General features: G+C 48.0%; 1 non-coding gene across 1 annotated transcript; it reads right to left on the bottom strand.

Moving 5' to 3' along the window:
• Positions 1-16181: 16181 nt before the first annotated feature.
• On the bottom strand, positions 16182-16254 carry TRNAV-UAC (transfer RNA valine (anticodon UAC)). Its single transcript has one exon. It is a non-coding gene; the product is annotated as a tRNA-Val (tRNA).
• Between the last annotated feature and the right edge of the window lie 585 nt (positions 16255-16839).

Genomic DNA, 16839 nt, shown 5'->3' on the forward strand with positions numbered 1-16839 from the left:
CCTCCCAAAGTGCTGGGGTTACAGGCGTGAGCCACCATGCCCGGCCCAAGGTTTCTCTTTTATTAAATCATCATCATCATCATCATCATCATCATCATCATCCCTTGTGTCTGCCCAATGTGCTATTCAGGAGTTGATTCCCAGTTCCCTCACTGTGCCACAATTAGATGATTTAAGATTAAGACATTGTTTAGAAATTATTTTATAGGTTTGTCTATAATGTACAGGAAATATCAAACCACAATCAAAGTATAAGTACCATATACATAATGTGGGAAAATTGAAAGTGTGCAAAATTTAACATAAAACTGACATATAAGCTCTCTTTATAGAAGCATGAAGAGAGAGAATGAGTTCACACTTTAGCAGGTAAAGAGTTTGCATATATTAGCAGAAACTGATGGTTTAAAGCTTCACTGTCCAATGTAGTCATGACTAGTCCCATGTGGTATTGGAATTTAAATTAATTAAAATTGGCCGGGCGGGGTAGCTCATGCCTGTAATCCTAGCACTTTGGGAGGCTGAGACAGGCCGATCACTTGAGGTCAGGAGTTCGAGACCAGCCTGGCCAGCATGCTGAAACCCTGTCTCTACTAAAAATACAAAAATCAGCTGGGCTTTGTGGCAGGCACCTGTAATCCCAGCCACTTGGGAGGCTGAGGCAGGAGAATCACTTGAAACCCGGGTTGCAGTGAGCCGATATTGCACCACTGCACTCCAGTCTGGGCAACAGAGTGAGACTCTGTCTCAAAAAATAAAATAAATTAATTAAAATTATCAAAATAAAAAGTTCAATTCTTCAGTCAAACCAGCCACATTTCAAGTGCTTCAGAGCCACATGAAACTAGTGGCTACCGTACTGGCTAAGAAGATACAGAACGTTTCTATCATCGCAGAAGGTTGCATTGGACACTGCTGGTTTAAAGCACTGATGGGGTGCAGGAAACGCTACCACCAAATATGGCACCTGGACACACAAGGAAACTGAGAAAACTGCAGAAGCAGGAAGGTCTCTCTGACCTGCTCCTGCCCTCTCCCTCCTGAAGCTGGCCATAGAAACAAAAACAGCCCTTGACCCTTTCTCTCCTGAAATGGGCCATCGAATTCCTTTCACCTCTTCTTCCCTGAAGCAGGCCATCAAACCTAGGAAGGTCAGTCTAATCTTCTCCCCTGAAGACCCTCATGTGACAGGTGTCCTGCCCTATACCCAGAGGGAAGGAATATCACACAGGGGCACCAACACGAATCTGAACAAACAGGCCTTGTTATGCTTTTCTCATTTATTACCATTAGATCATACCCTTTGATCCTCCAATCATATTTCCACACAACTGTCCACAAAAATGCACAGGTCTTCCTGTTTCGTTGGGTCTTCATCTCTGAAAGCTCCTGTGCCATGTAAAACTTATTAAATAAGTATGGATGGTTTTCCCTCATTAATCTGTCTTTTGTCGTAGGGATCTCAGCCATGAACCTTGAGATAAGTGAGGAAAAGTGCTTACTTTTTCTCCCCTACACCACCAAAACTCCATTTCCCAGACTTGTTTTTTTTTTTTTTCTTTTGAGACTGGTTCACTGCAACCTCTGCCTTCCGGGTTCAAGTGATTCTCCTGCCTCAGCCTCCCGAGTAGCTGGGATTACAGCCACCATGCCTGGCTAATGTTTGTATTTTTAGTAGAGACTGGGTTTTGCCATATTGCTCAGGCTGGTTTTGAACTCCTGACCTTAGGTGATCCACCTGCCTTGTCCTCCCAAAGTGCTGGGATTACAGGTGTGAGCCACCACACCCGGCCTTCCCAGACATTTTGAACAAAACAAATACCTTTCTTTCTTTTCTGATGATAAAAAAATTTCAGACTAAACCTGAGTGTAAAAAATGGAAATAAAAGTCCCTCCTTTAACCACTTTGCTATTTAAAAAGTAAATCTGATGCTCACAAAAAGCTTTTAGAAACCACACAAAGCCTTTATCATCACAATTATAAAAGCTTGAATTTCAATAATACACATTTCCCTGTTCTGCAACCACTTTTTTTGTGTCCACTGTAGGCCTGGCGCTATACTAGGACTGGGCCTTCTGAAATGGAAGCCTCACTCTCTGCTCACAAGGGGCTTGAGGACCCAGGAGAAGACAGGCCACTGGACCATGCCCATGGTGAGTACTTCGATGGGCTATGCAGGGGCTGCAGTGGGAGTGAAGCACACATGTCTCTTAGCCTAGGAAGATTCAGGGCCACCCTCACCTGCAGCCACCACACTGCTGTCTCTCCTGGGCCCTTGTTCCACTGGTTACTCACCCGCTATGGGCAGAATTGACCTTCTCAAGTAGCAATGAAGGTTAGGGAGCGCCATCTTTGTAGCAGGCCACCAGAGTCCCTGCTATGATGTGAATGTTAGTGTCCCCCCAGAATTCATATATTGAAACCCAATCACCAATGTGGTAGTAGTAAGATGTGGGGCCTTTGGGAGGTGATTAGGCTTTGCCCTCATACATGGGATTAGTATCTGTGTAAAAGAGACTCCAGGGAGCTAGTGAAACAGGAAAGGTCCCCTTGTCCCCATCTCAGGGCATGCAAGGGAGGTGTGGTTCACTTCTTCAGTGCCCCGCTGCTCAAACCTCTGGGGGAGCATACAGACGGGCAGGCTGTGGGGCTCCAAACCCACGGCAGTGTCTAGGGGTGAATGTTTACAGCTGAGGCCCCAGCAGGCCTGTGTTACAGAGTGCTCTTTTAGTTTGCCGTCTGTAGGCGGCTTGTGTTAGTCAGCCCCATTAGACTCATCTCCCTGCCTTCTCACAGGGACAGAAAGCTTTCTGTATCTCAGGGTTCTTGCCTTGGGGTATCGGAAGAATCAGATCACACGTGGGCTTGCAGAATGAGTGCAAGGTTTTATTGAGTGGAAGGAGCTCTCAGCAGATAGGGGAGCCAGAAGGGAGATGCTTTTCTCCTGGAGTCGGGCTTGGTAGGTGGCCCCACTCTTCTCTGACAGCCTGGCCAAACTCCACCTTGTTCCGCCGGTTGATGGCCTGGGGCTGCCGGCGTCTATCGTGTGCTCTTCCGCCGGCGCACGCCTCTCAATGCCTTCTGCACGTCCAGCCACTTGTGTCTTCTTCCGCCAATGTGCTCCTCTCGACATCTAGCCGCTTGTGTGTCTGCCTGCTAGGGTCTTGGAGTTTTGATAGGCACAGGATGGGGGCGTGGTGGGCCAGGGTGGTCTTGGGAAATGCAGCATTTGGGCACGAAGGCAGGAGTGCCTGTCCTCACCTAGGTCCGTGGGCACAGGCCTGGGGGTGGAGCCCGAGGCAGGGACCACGCGGTGCCCCCCTTCAGTATCACTAGCTTGCCCCTTCCACCATGGGAGGGCACAGCAAGAAGGTGCCAGGGATGAAGCAGGAAGCAGGCCCTCACCAGAACCAAATCTGCTGGCACCTTGATCGTGGACTTCCCAGCCTCCAGTATTGTAAGAAATAAATTTCTGTGGTTTATAAGCCACCTAGTTGATGGTATTTTATTATAGCTTCTCAAACAGACAAAGACAGTCCCTCAATGTCAGACTCTGTGCTGGCTGAGGAAGTTAACAACGACTTTTAAAAAAAATTATTATTATACTTTAAGTTCTAGGGTACATGTGCACAACGTGCAGGCTTGTTGCATATGTATACATGTGCCATGTTGGTGTGCTGCACCCGTTAACTCGTCATTTACATTAGGTATATCTCCTAATGCTATCCCTCCCCGCTCCCCCACCCCACGACAGGCCCCAGTGTGTGATGTTCCCCGCTCTGTCTCCAAGTGTTTTCATTGTTCAATTCCCACCTATGAGTGAGAACATGCGGTGTTTGGTTTTCTGTCCTTGCGGTAGTTTGCTCAGAATGATGGTTTCCAGCTTCATCCATGTCCCTACATGAACTCATCCTTTTTTTTTTTTTTTTGAGATGGAGTCTCGCTCTGTCGCCCAGGCTGGAGTGCAGTGGCGCGATCTCGGCTCACTGCAAGCGCCGCCTCCCGGGTTCACGCCTTTCTCCTGCCTCAGCCTCTTAAGTAGCTGGGACTACAGGCGCCCGCCACCACACCCGGCTAATTTTTTGTATTTTTAGTAGAGACAGGGTTTCACTGAGTTAGCCAGGATGGTCTCCATCTCCTGACCTCGTGATCCGCCCACCTCGGCCTCCCAAAGTGCTGGGATTACAGGCGTGAGCCACTGCACCCGACCTCATCCTTTTTAATAGCTGCATAGTATTCCATGGTGTATATGTGCCACATTTTCTTAATCCAGTCTATCACTGATGGACGTTTGGGTTGGTTCCAAGAACAATGACTTTTTTTTTTTTTTTTTTTGAGACAGAGTTTCACTCGTTGCCCAGGCTGGAGTGCAATGGCGCGATCTCGGCTCACCACAACTTCCGCCTCCTGGGTTCAAGCGATTCTCCTGCCTCAGCTTCCTGAGTAACTGGGATTACCGGCATGTGCCACCATGCCTGGCTAATTTTGTATTTTTAGTAGAGACGGGGTTTCACCATGTTGGTCAGGCTGGTCTGGAACTCTCGACCTCAGGTGATCCACCTGCCTTGGCCTCCCAAGGTGCTGGGATTACAGGCGTAAGCCACTGTGCCTGGCTTTTTTTTTTTTTTTTTTTTTTTTTGAGACAGGGTCTTACTCTTGTCACCCAGGCTGGAGTGCAGTGGCAGTCATAGCTCACTGCAGCCTTGAACTCCAGGGCTCAAGCCATCCTCTCACCTCAGCCTCCCATGGTAGCTGGGACTACAAGCCCGTGCCACCACACCCAATATTTTTAAACATATTTTTATAGAGATGGAGGTCTCACTACGTTGCCCAGGCTGGTCTTGAGCTCCTGGGCTCAAGCAATCCTCTGGCCTTGGCCTCCTGAAGTGCTGGGATTACAGTCGTGAGCCGCTGCACCCAGCCAACTTCTTATTTTCAAATCCAATGGACTCTTCCCAACACTGACCTTCCATCTTCACACCGCAATGTTGGGTGCTGTCAGTCCCATCTTCCTTTAGCTTCCACCACTCTAGATACACCTTCTCAGTCTCCTTTGAGAGCTCTGTTTCCTCCACCCACCCCGTAAATATTGCTAAATCCAAGGTTCAGATATCCAGTAAGCACTGAATGGCCTACAGGATATCTTCCCGTAGATGTCTCCTGCTAGCTCAAAGTGGACCAACCTAGTGTTGACAAGGCTGTGGAGAAACCTGAACTGTGTCATATGTTGCTGGTGGGGGTGCAAGGTGGTCTAACCTCTTTGGAAAACTATTTGGCAGTTTATACAAAGGCTGAACATATATGCGCCCTATGACCCAGCAATTCCACTCCTAAGTAGCTACCCACCAGATATGCATACATATATACTCCAAAACCAAAAACGTGCTAGATGATCCATAGCGGCAGTATTTGTAATACCCCCAAACTGGAAATGCTCATATGTCCATCAAAAGCAGAGCATCTACATCGGGGTATGTTTACACAATGGAACACTATACTGCAATGCAAATAGACAGTCTAGAACTACATGCCACAGGATGGATGCATCTCATGATGCTGAGTGAGAAGTCCAATCCTGAAGCAGATACACCACATGGATCCATTAAAAAACGTACAAAAGTGGCCGGGCGCGGTGGCTCACGCCTGTAATCCCAGCACTTTGGGAGGCCGAGGCAGGCAGATCACTTGAGGTCAGGAGTTCAAGACCAGCCTGGCCAACATGGTGAAACCCCGGCTCTACTAAAAATACAAAAATTAGCCGGCCATGGTGGTGCACACCTGTAGTCCCAGCTACTCAGGAGGCTGAGGCAGGATAATCACTTGAGCTGGGGAGGCGGAGGTTGCAGTGAGCCAAGATCACGCCACTGTACTCCCAGCCTGGGCAACAGAGTAAGACTCTATCTCAAAAACAACAACAACAACAAACTCATCTGCTTCCTCAGACTGTTCTCCTTTCTCTAGTTCTTTATTATTATTGTTGTTATTATTATTATTATTATTATTTTGAGACAGGGTCTTGCTCTGTCACCCACACTGGAGTGCAGTGGTGCTATCTCACCTCACTGCAGCCTCGACCTCCTGGGCTCAAGCAGTCTTCCCACCTCAGCCTCCTGAGTAGCTGGGACTACAGGCCTGCGCTGCCACGCTCAGCTAATTGTGTTAATTTTTTTGTAGAGACGGGGTCTTGCTATGTTGCCCAGGCTGGTCTCAAATTCCTGGGCTCAAGGGATCCTCCCACCTCGCCCTCCCAAAGTGCTGAGATTACAGGCATGAGCCCCTGCACCTGGGCTCTTTTCTCTATTTCTTATCTCCTGAGTGGCTTCGCCATCCATCTACCACCCCATCCAGAAGGCTCCTCCAAGCCTCCTCTTTTTCCTAAATCCCTACCATCCTATGGCCACCAGGGGCTTTCTCTCCTCTCCATCCCACTGCCTGCTTTGAGGCCCCACCCTCTCTCCCAGGTACTCTACCTGCTAAAGAGAGACTTGTCTCTTTCATCCTCCACGCTGCTGAGGCAGTGAGGTGCAAACCTGATGCCGACACTCTCCTGCGCAAAACGCTTTGGCGGGTCACTGTTGCCAGGGGCTGAGTCCCACCTCTGAGATGTATTATGATCTCTCCATTTCCACACCCCTACGATGCATATAATAATAAAGTGTCCTTCAAGGGGTCATGGAGATAGATCTACCTCCTGCCCACCTCTCGGGATTTATGTTTCTCACTCTGTACTGCTCGCCAAGCCACAAATGTGCCAGACTGTCTCTTGCCTCCGTCCATAGAATTTCTTTGCCTCAAATGCGTCCCCCCACCCCTACTTCTCCGCCTGCTCAGCCCATTCCCTATAAAGAGGACGTTTCCTGGCCGGACACAGTGGCTCGTGGCTGTAATTCTAACACTTTGGGAGGCTGAGGTGGGAGGATCCCTTGAGCTCAGAAGTTTGAGACCAGCCTGGGCAGCATGGCGAGACCCTGTCTCTGCTAAAAATAAATAAACAAACAAATAAATAAATAAAAATTAGCCAGGTGTGGTGGCACATACCTGTGATCTGAGCTACTCGGAAGACTGAGGTGGGAGGATCATGAGAGTTGGAGGCTGCAGTGAGGTATGATTGCATCACTGCACCTCAGTCTGGGTGACAGAGTGAGACCCTGTCTCAAAAAAAAAAAAAAAAAAAAGAGGGTTTTTCCTGTCCCTCAGCTCACCATTTGCTCTGGCCTTTTCAGTCCACCTTTTTCTTGCCCACAGATTATAGAAACCCATACAAAAAATGACTGATAATGACTCACCTCAAAGTATTCATTCATTCAACTAATATTCATTGAGCATCTACTACATTCCAGTCCCAGCTTTAGGTGCTGGGGATAGAGTAGCAAACAAAACAGGAAAAGCACTTGCCATCATAAAGCTCATAGGCTAGTGTGTGTGTTGGGTGGGAGTGGGTGGGGAGAATACATTAATGAACTAATGAAGAAAGAGAATAGATAGTATGGAAAGTTACGGTGACTGCTGTGGAGAAAACACAAGGAAGTAGGGAACAGGGACTGGTCCTTTTGGGCTTAGGGAAGCCCTCACTGAGAAGGTGATGTTGGAGCAAAGATTCGAAGGAGGCGAGACACCTGTGGGCAAAGCATACTGGGCAGAGGGAACAGCATGTGCCAAGCCCTCGAGGTGAGCGTGTGCTTGGCGTGTTCCAGGAAGAGCAAGGAGCTCCTGAGGCTGGAGCTAGAGGAGAGAGAGTCTTAGGAGATGACGAGGTTGGGGGTGTCCGGGAGCCAGTTCCTGCAGGGCCTCGTGGGCCATGTGAGGCTTTGTGGAACTTGAGGATAGACGAGGACATTACTGACCACAGTTTCAAAGGCTCCCTCTGGTACAATGTTGTGGACTGGGCTGGCCACGGCAAGTGTGGCAACAGGGTCCAGTTCCGAGGTGAGTGCAGTCATCCGAGGGAGAGAAGATGCTGGCTTGGCCCAGGGTGGTGGCAGTGGAAGTGTTAAGTGGCTGGATTCTGACTACACTGGGGAAGTAGTGCCCACAGGATCTGCGGGCAGATTACGCGTGGCAGGGGTGGGGGTGTGAAAGAAACGGAAGTCTGAGGCTGGGGCAACTGGGAGGATAGAGCTGCCATTTGCGGGGCGGGCGGAAGGGGAAGAAGGTTTCAGCGAAGACAAGGGATTTGGGGAGGATGGGGAGGAGGATGATCTGTTTGGGACATAATGAATCTGAGGCGCCTAGGGGACACCCCAGTGTTGAAATCGAGCTGGCAGCCAGACAGATGCTTCTGGAACTCAAGGGGGAGCCCAGACAGGCTGGATGGTGCCCTGTGCTTTGCGGAGTTAACGACTACGTGAACTCCTAACCTCAGGCCTGTAGCTGTTCATCAAGAGATGCAAAGGAAATCAGCAATTAGGGTCTAGTTGGCTGGGGGCTGCTAGTCCAGGAGATGCTCTGTCCCATCCCCACCCTCAAGAGAAGCTGGGACTGGCTGTGAGGTAGTTTCTGAAGGGCCCTGTCAGTTAGGTCAACATCAATTGTGCCAGGCCAGTGGCTCACGCCTGTAATCCCAGCACTTTGGGAGACCGAGGCGGGCAAACCACTTGAGGTCAGGAGTTCCAGACCAGCCTGGCCAAGGTGGTGAAACCCTGTCTCTACAAAAAACACAAAAATTAGCTGGGCATGGTGGTGCGTGCCTGTCATCCCAGCTACTAGGGAGGCTGAGGGAGGAGAATCGATTGAACCCAGGCGGGCGGAAGGTTGCAGTGAGCCAAGATCACGCCACTGCACTCCACCCTGAGCAACACAGTGAGACTGTCTCAAAAAAAAAAAAAAAAAAAAAAACAGTGCCAGATCCTCTTTTTGGGAGACCAAAGGCAAGGGGTGTTGGTGGTCACTGACAGTGTGGCTTTCATAACCAAATCCACTTGGCTCAAAGGCCATGTATGTCACTGAAGAGAGTCTGGTCTGTTGAGCTGTCACTGAGGAAACCTAGAGTCCAAGGAAGAGAGGCCTGCTTTCAGAGCCAATTCCTGGGTGCAATCCAATTTTGGACCAATTTCTTGCATTTCTTTTCTTCCCAGACTCCCCTCCCGCAGAAAGCATTTGTCTGTAGACAGCCTGGGGTTCTGAGGTACCATATCCTTATGGAAATGAGCAGAGAGAGAAGGAACGACAGGCGTTTTACAGAAAAAGCTGTCACCAAAGGAGAACCAACATGGCTGCTGCAGTCCCACACAATGATTTAATCACCAACAAACTGGAGAACAAAAGCATTTTTGGCGACAACATATTGTGATGGCAAAAACCGCAATTACTCTTGCACCAACCTAATAGTATCATACCAGAAAATAGCATTGTTGGAAGGGGAACAAGAGAAATATATCAGCCTCTAAAGGAAAAATAGTGAAATATTTCGATTATGTGGTTGCATATTTTTCTCCCTGTTTAGATGGCTTCTGTGATTCCGCCACACGTTACATGAGACATCCGCCAGTCACCAATCTTACATTTATGCAATGTGGGCTTAGATTTATGCAATATGGGCTCATTCTGCCCCTTGGTCCAAAAGGGCCACTCTGCTGTGAGGAAACCCTTGTTGTCACAGCAGGAAATTTCAAGGCGTGTCTATTTCTTGAAATGTACCTTGCAACCCATGAGGAAAGGCGCGCTTTAGATACACACAGGAAAACCTAGTTTAGTCTCTTGGATTGGGTATCACCAACCATAGAGCGTTCCTTCCCATGGAAACAGATGAAGCCGAGGAGAAAAGCATAAAATTATGAATGATTAAAAATGGTCTGTAACCAGCTTCCAATCTGCTTGAGAAACAGGAGGAACGCACGCAGCAGGCTGCAATAATGTCCCTCTCGTGAAAGAGAAAGAAGGAAATTGCTTCTGGTGTGAAAGTGTTACTATTTTAGGCGACAGGCATATTCATGGGTAAATCTGTTATCTGCACATGCTTCAAACACAGATGAACCTCAACCACATATGCCAAGTGAAAGACAAAAGACCACATGCTGTGTGACTCCATTGAAATGAACTGTCCAGAACTGGCAAATCTTTAGAGACAGAAAGTCGATCCGTGGTTGCCCAGGGGCTGGGGGAGGGGGGAGACAGGGAGAATGAGGAGCGAGGGCTTAATGTTTGGGTGATGAAAATGTTCTAAAATTAGATTATGTGCTCCACAAATCTGTAAATATACTTAAAACGATCGAACAATAGACTTGCAGTGGGTGAATTTAAGAGTATATAAATTACATCTCAATAAAGCTGCTTTAAAAAAAACCCTGCAATCTCTGATGGTAACACAGTCACCTATAAGTTGAGCCTGAAGGACTTTTTTTGTTTTTATATAATAAACATGACCAAGTAATGAAGTAAGATATTTTAATACGATGGATGTTCTAAAAATCCTTATTGGCATTGAATCCAATATGTGCGGTGTAAGAGAAATAGAAGCCTGACTCAATTATAAGACATAGGAAGCTGGGCACGGTGGCTCATGCCTGTAATCCCAGCATTTTGGGAGGCCGAGGCAGGCAGATCACCTGAGGTCAGGAGTTCGAGACCAGCCTGGCCAACATGGAGAAACCCCATCTCTACTAAAATTACAAAAATGATCCGGGCGTGGTGGCACACGTCTGTCATCCCAGCCACTTGGGAGCCTGAGGCAGGAGAATCGCTTGAACCCGGGAGATGGAGGTTGTGGTGAGCCGAGATCACGCCATTGCACTCCAGCCTGGGCAACAAGAGTGAAATTCTCAAAAAAAAAAAAAAAAAAAGACATAGGAAATGCCTTACTGTGATGCTGTGTGCTCTCTGAAATGAACCTTCATCCAACGCCTAAGTGAAGGCAATTTCTTTACCTTATTTCACTGTAATGAGGAGACACTGCCACTGAAGGACAGAAGCAGCGGAGGGTAAATTGGACAAAGAGCCTTTGTCTTCAGGTTCCCAGCTGTACAATGGGATGCATCTTTCCCATGTCTATGGGCCTTATGCATCTCCATCTGGATAATATGCTGATTAAGTTCAGTGATTGTGTCCTCTGTCCCCTGGAGCATCCCTCTGGCCCAGGGTAGGGCACACAGTAGGTTGCCAAGCCACACTGGCTATTTTTGGCTGGCTGCTTTCCTTCCAAGTGCTGTTAAAGGCCTGCGTTAAGCAGGTAAGATAATTTAAGCTCCCCAAACCTTCCCACTGGCCCACGTTGCAGGGCACCTGGAGAGACGATGTTCTCTGCTCTTCGTGGACATTTCTGGAGCTCCCCAGCCATGCACAAAGATTGGTAAACTTTAGAGCACGAAAGAGTGCTATCCTTCATGCCTCCTGACGGCCTTTTATTGCTGATATCCACTAACTGGGCAGGTCTAATTTTAAAATGCTTTGGTAAACATTTCTAGGACTTCTTCGCATCGCGGGGGTGGGGAAGTCACAGAACAGGGTTGTTAGACTCAGCACTGTGGAAGCAACAAGGATGCCCTGCATGTCAAGTCCTTTTTTTTTTTTTTTTTTTTTTTGAGACTGAGTCTCGCTCAGTCACCCAGGCTGGAGTGCAATGGCATGATCTCAGCTCACTGCAACCTCCCTCTCCAGCAATCAGACGATTCTCCCGCTTCAGCCTCCCCCGAGTAGCTGGGATTACAGGCACCTGCCATCATGCCCAGATACTTTTTGTACTTTTGTAGAGACGGGGTTTCACCAGGTTGGGCAGGCTGGTCTCAAACTCCTGACCTCAGGTGATACACCCACCTCAGCCTCCCAAAGTGCTGGGATTACAGTCATGAGCCACCGCGCCCCGCCGTCATACACAATGTTTGCCCCCTAGGAGATAGTCAGGGATGAGCTCTTAAAAGAAGGGACCAAGGAATGAATGAGTGAATCTCCATGCCAATCACAAAGAAGAGAAATCTGAGAGTGAGCCCTAGGGGTGTCTGACAACCAGGAGTATTTAGATCTAAGCCTTGAAAGAGTCTGCTTAGATTTTCTTGCTGAGGAAAGAGGAGGGGGCAAGGAGTAAAAGGAAAAACAACAAAACCCCAAAGCATCTTAAAGTAGTCAGAGTTACTGGGACAAGTTGCAGACTATTAATTGCAAGGGAAAAAAAATCCTAACAGACAACTGGTTTACATGATCCCTACTTAGAAATATACCTTGGGGTTTGCAGAATGACCTTGGAATTATATTGTCACCAGTCTTTCCAAATACTGAGAAATGTGACTAAGTAACAAAAGTCATCAGCCTGGGACACATGGTGAAAACCCCTCTCTACAAGAAATACAATAAATTAGCCGGATGTGGTGGTGCGTGCCTGTAGTCCCAGCTACTAGGGAGGCTGAGGCAGGAGGATGGCTTGAGCCTGGGAGGTTGAGGCTACAGTGAGCCGTGAAACCAAGAATTCTGATTCTACTTGTGTGAGTTTCGCTGTGTCTGTCTACCAGGTCATTTGCAGAGCAGAGAGACCTCCTTCTCCCTGCTTTTTAATTTATTTTCTATAACACACACAAATACACGATGTCCACAAAGAAGAGGCAACCAATTTCTAACATCTGGATGAACCTGAGGAGAAATTCTGAGCAGATGGGTACTTGAGAATTGAGAGAGGCATGAAAGAATATTATTTCAAAGATTGAGAGGGAATTGGAACTGGATGACATTTTAGAGATTTGCCCTTATTTTTTCCTAATTGAAGCATATCACTTCTGCTAGGGTCATATTTAGAAATTTTAAAATGAGTGAGTGTACTGAGTCTCCGGGGTTTCCTGACTCTCAGTTGGATTATGTTTTTTATTAGATTCCAGTGGTACTGGGTATGTTACATTAATCCATATTTAAACTAGGGTGACCTTACACCCCGATTTGCCCTGGATGGTCCTGGGTTACACCTGTCGTCCCAACAGAATTATTAATAGCATCCTCCTCCACCGTCAATGGCATTCCGGTTTGGAATATTAAATTCTACAATCACTCCCACTTTGACTCCTAAAAGTTTTCCAGAATATGCCATACTTTCTCATTAATTGTTGCAACTTATGGCTATTTTATAGATTTCTGAGACCCATCCTTTTTTCTGTTGGATTTTAAGCATCCTTTGAACTTTAGAAGGCTCCTCACAGAACTGGAAAGCCATCCGCACAAAGACAACTGTTGTTCATTAATAACACATGTTAGTTAATTAACATGTGTTGCTAATTAATAATATTTCTATTATTCAGGCTATATTCCTATTTATCAACGATATTAATTAAATTATGTATTAAGTATGCAATGAATGTCAATGGCTGAATAGCACATACCTTCATAGCCAAAGAGAAGTAATAACAAAAAGCCTTCTATCTTGCGTGACATCTTCCCCTGGTCCTCGGCCGAAGCTCTACCTTACTGAACTGGAGAGCTGGCCCAGGAGCAGGGGATTAAGTTGAGCCCTGGCCTCATTAAGCATCTTAATCCATTTAGTTCTTAGGTCTTTGGCTGAGCCCCATCAAGTTAACCCACAGAGTTACCTGCCTCAACAAGGAAGTCTCATGGAAGATACTAGCATCAACTGAGATTCGGTTCGCGAGGAAGATACTTTTCGTTCTTCTTTTTTTTTTTTTGAGATGGAGTTTCCCTCTTGTCACCCAGGCTGGAGTGCAATGGCGCCATCTCGGCTCACTGCAACCTCTGCCTCCCGGGTTCAATCTAGTCTCCTGCCTCAGCCTTCCGAGTAGCTGGGATTATAGGCTCACGCCACCACGCCCAGCTAATTTTTGTATTTTTAGTAGAGATGGGGTTTCGTCATGTCAGCCAGGCTGGTCTTGGACTCCTGACCTCAGGTGATCCACCCACCTCGGCCTCCCAAAGTGCTGGGATTACAGGCGTCAGCCACTGCGCCCGGCCCATACTGTTCATTCTATCTTAATGTAAGGGAAGCAATGGAGGGAGAGAACTACAACCAGAAGTCTCAGGTCTTCGTCCTTTCTTCGCCATCATCTTCTAGGGGGTGACCTTGAACAATTTCCTGCCACATAAGCACTAACATTCTCGAATTGTATGAAAATGTCATGGATTCCCCCTCTTTGAAAGCAACTAGGCATCATGTGCACACCTATTCACTCAGGAAAATGCTAAATTTGGTGGTGGTGGGAGGACAGTCACACAAAGCTGTGCATTGCTGTGTTACTTTTAACAACAACAAATTGGAAACAATCTAAATGGCCAAGGTTAGGGGGCTGGTTAAGTAAATCAAGAGACGAGTGCAGCCTGGTAGGTTTAAGAGCACAGACTGCCAACCCAGACTGGATGCCAAATCGCAGCACTAGCACTTGTTACATTGTGACCTCAGGGCAAGTTATTAATATCTCTGCGCCTAAACTTTCTCATCTGTAAGATGATGATAATAATGCCTACTTTCGAGAGTTATTTTGAGGCTTACAAGAGATCATATGTACAAAATACTTAGCACAGTGCTAGACATAATTAGCTATTATTTTTACATCACCATTCAGAATAAAGTTGATGGGAGGAAAAGGGGAGTTGTTTAATAGGTATAGAGTTGAGTTTTGCAAGATGAAAAAGTTCCCGAGATCTGTTTCACAACAATGTGAATATACTTAACACTACTGAACTGTACACTTAAAAATGATTATGGTGGGCTGGAGGTGGTGGCTCACAGCTGTAATCCCAGCACTTTGGGAGGCCAAGGCAGGCAGATCACTTGAGGTCAGGAGTTCGAGACCAGCCTGGGCAACATGGTGAAACCTCGTCTCTACCAAAAATACAAAAATTAGCCGGGCGTGGTGGCGTGCACCTATAATCTCAGCTACTCGGGAGGCTGAGGCAGGAGAATCGCTTGAACCCAGGAGGCCGAGGTTTCAGTGAGCCGAGATTGTACCACTGCACTCCAGCCTGGGTGACAGAGCCAGACTCTATCTCAAAAAAAAAAAAAAAAAAAAAGGTTAAGGTGGTTTTAAAAAAGGCCGGGCACGGTGGCTCACGCCTGTAATCCCAGCACTTTGGGAGGCCGAGGCGGGCGGATCACGAGGTCAAGAGATCGAGACCATCCTGGCTAACACGGTGAAACCCCGTCTCAACTAAAAATACAAAAAATTAGCCGGGCGAGGTGGCGGGCGCCTGTAGTCCCAGCTACTCGGGAGGCTGAGGCAGGAGAATGGCGTGAACCCGGGAGGCGGAGTTTGCAGTGAGCTGAGATCACGCCACTGCACTCCAGCCTGGGCGACAGAGCGAGACTCCGCCTCCAAAAAAAAAAAAAGAATAAAGTTGATGAAGTGATTGTAATAACAGGGAAAGAGTTACACTCTTAAGTTACAAAAAGACGCAAATTTCTACACTGTTAAGGATGCATAACTAGGTTGAAAATGCAGAGAAAAATACTGAGTGCCCCTTCCCATTTTATATTTTTTGCTACCACCATCTCACCATGGCCCACACCCTCATTCCTCTTGTCAAAGATAAAAAAGCCAATATTTAAACAAATAATAAACTCCCCAAACGAAACTGTAATGAAATAGTAAAGAGGAACGGAAAGAAACTAGAGAAACGTTTGCTCATTCAACCAGTATTTATTGAATGTCTACAAGCCTGACATTTATTTTATACTGTGTATGAACTCTATTCCACAAATTCTACTGCTGCATTAAAAGGGACTGTGGGTTTTTTTTTTTTTTTTTCGTGCTCTGCACATCAGAGTTTAATGAAAAATAGAACTTTTAATCAGAGTCATAATCATGATCGACCTTTAATAATTCACCTGCAGTCAAAGCGCTGCTGTATTGCCTGCCACATTTTAGTTGGAGGTTGGGTGGCCGGCCCTTGCTGGCTTGCAGGCAAAGGGCAGCCAGGTGCATTCCCCGAGCGCCCGATTTTCCGAGGCGTACTGGGAGGAGAGGTGGGGTAGGGCCCGGCCGGATCGGGGGCGCCGGATCGGGTCTAGGACTTCGCCCGGCCCCTGCCCTCCACTACTTCTCATGTCGGACTATGGCGGCAGCGACCTTGTGGGATAGGAGAGGGTATCTGTCATTTCACTTCTGCGAGAAAAACATGCCAAAAAAATTAAAAAGAAAAAAAGGACAAAGAAAAACACTTCGTTGTCGCTTTTTGTTTCTTTTGTTTGTTTAACCCAAACCCTTTTTTTTAACCCAAACAACGGAACCCTAAAAAAGCAAAAACAGCCGCCTTACGGGTATGGTTCCACTGGGGCTCGAACCCAGGACCTTCTGCGTGTAAAGCAGACGTGATAACCACTACACTATGGAACCTCCACGAGGAAGAATGTTGTTGGGACTTTATTCATAGACTCACAGCAGTTCCGGTCCCTCCGCCGGAGACCCGCCTCTCCACCGTGACCCCGCCCCCGAGGCGAGGAGTTTGCGGCGGCTCCGAGTCTCGGGCTCCGGCGTTTGGGCGGCTTGTCTTCCCTGCCCGCCACAGTCGCGGCCCCTGGGACCAGGGCGAGGCCGGAACCCCGGCCGAGAGCACCTCCCCGCTATCATCTGTCCCCAAACTTTCCCTCAATCGAGGCGCCGGCGGGGCGGCCCGGCGGCCGGAAGTGCACCCTGCTCGGGCTTTGCGCCCCCGGCAGCTTCCTCCGCCCGCGAGGGCCCCGCGCCTTCCCATTTTCCCAACCGGCAAACTGAGCCTCGGCCACCCGGCCCACTTGCCGGTCGGAAGTCAGGACGTCGCCGCTTGCGGCGGCGTGGAAGGCCTCGCCTCCGGAGCAAGGAGGACAGGGGCAACCCTTGGAACCAGGGTTGGAAAAGGCCGCTGGTTAGCGGGCCCTTTGCCCGAGGGTGTGGACCTGTACCCGCTCCCCTGCCCCTTCCCGCAGCCTTCTTCCCCTCCCG

The sequence above is a fragment of the Pan troglodytes genome, chromosome X (assembly GCF_028858775.2).
Source record: "Pan troglodytes isolate AG18354 chromosome X, NHGRI_mPanTro3-v2.0_pri, whole genome shotgun sequence".
In the NCBI taxonomy this organism is placed as follows: domain Eukaryota; kingdom Metazoa; phylum Chordata; class Mammalia; order Primates; family Hominidae; genus Pan; species Pan troglodytes.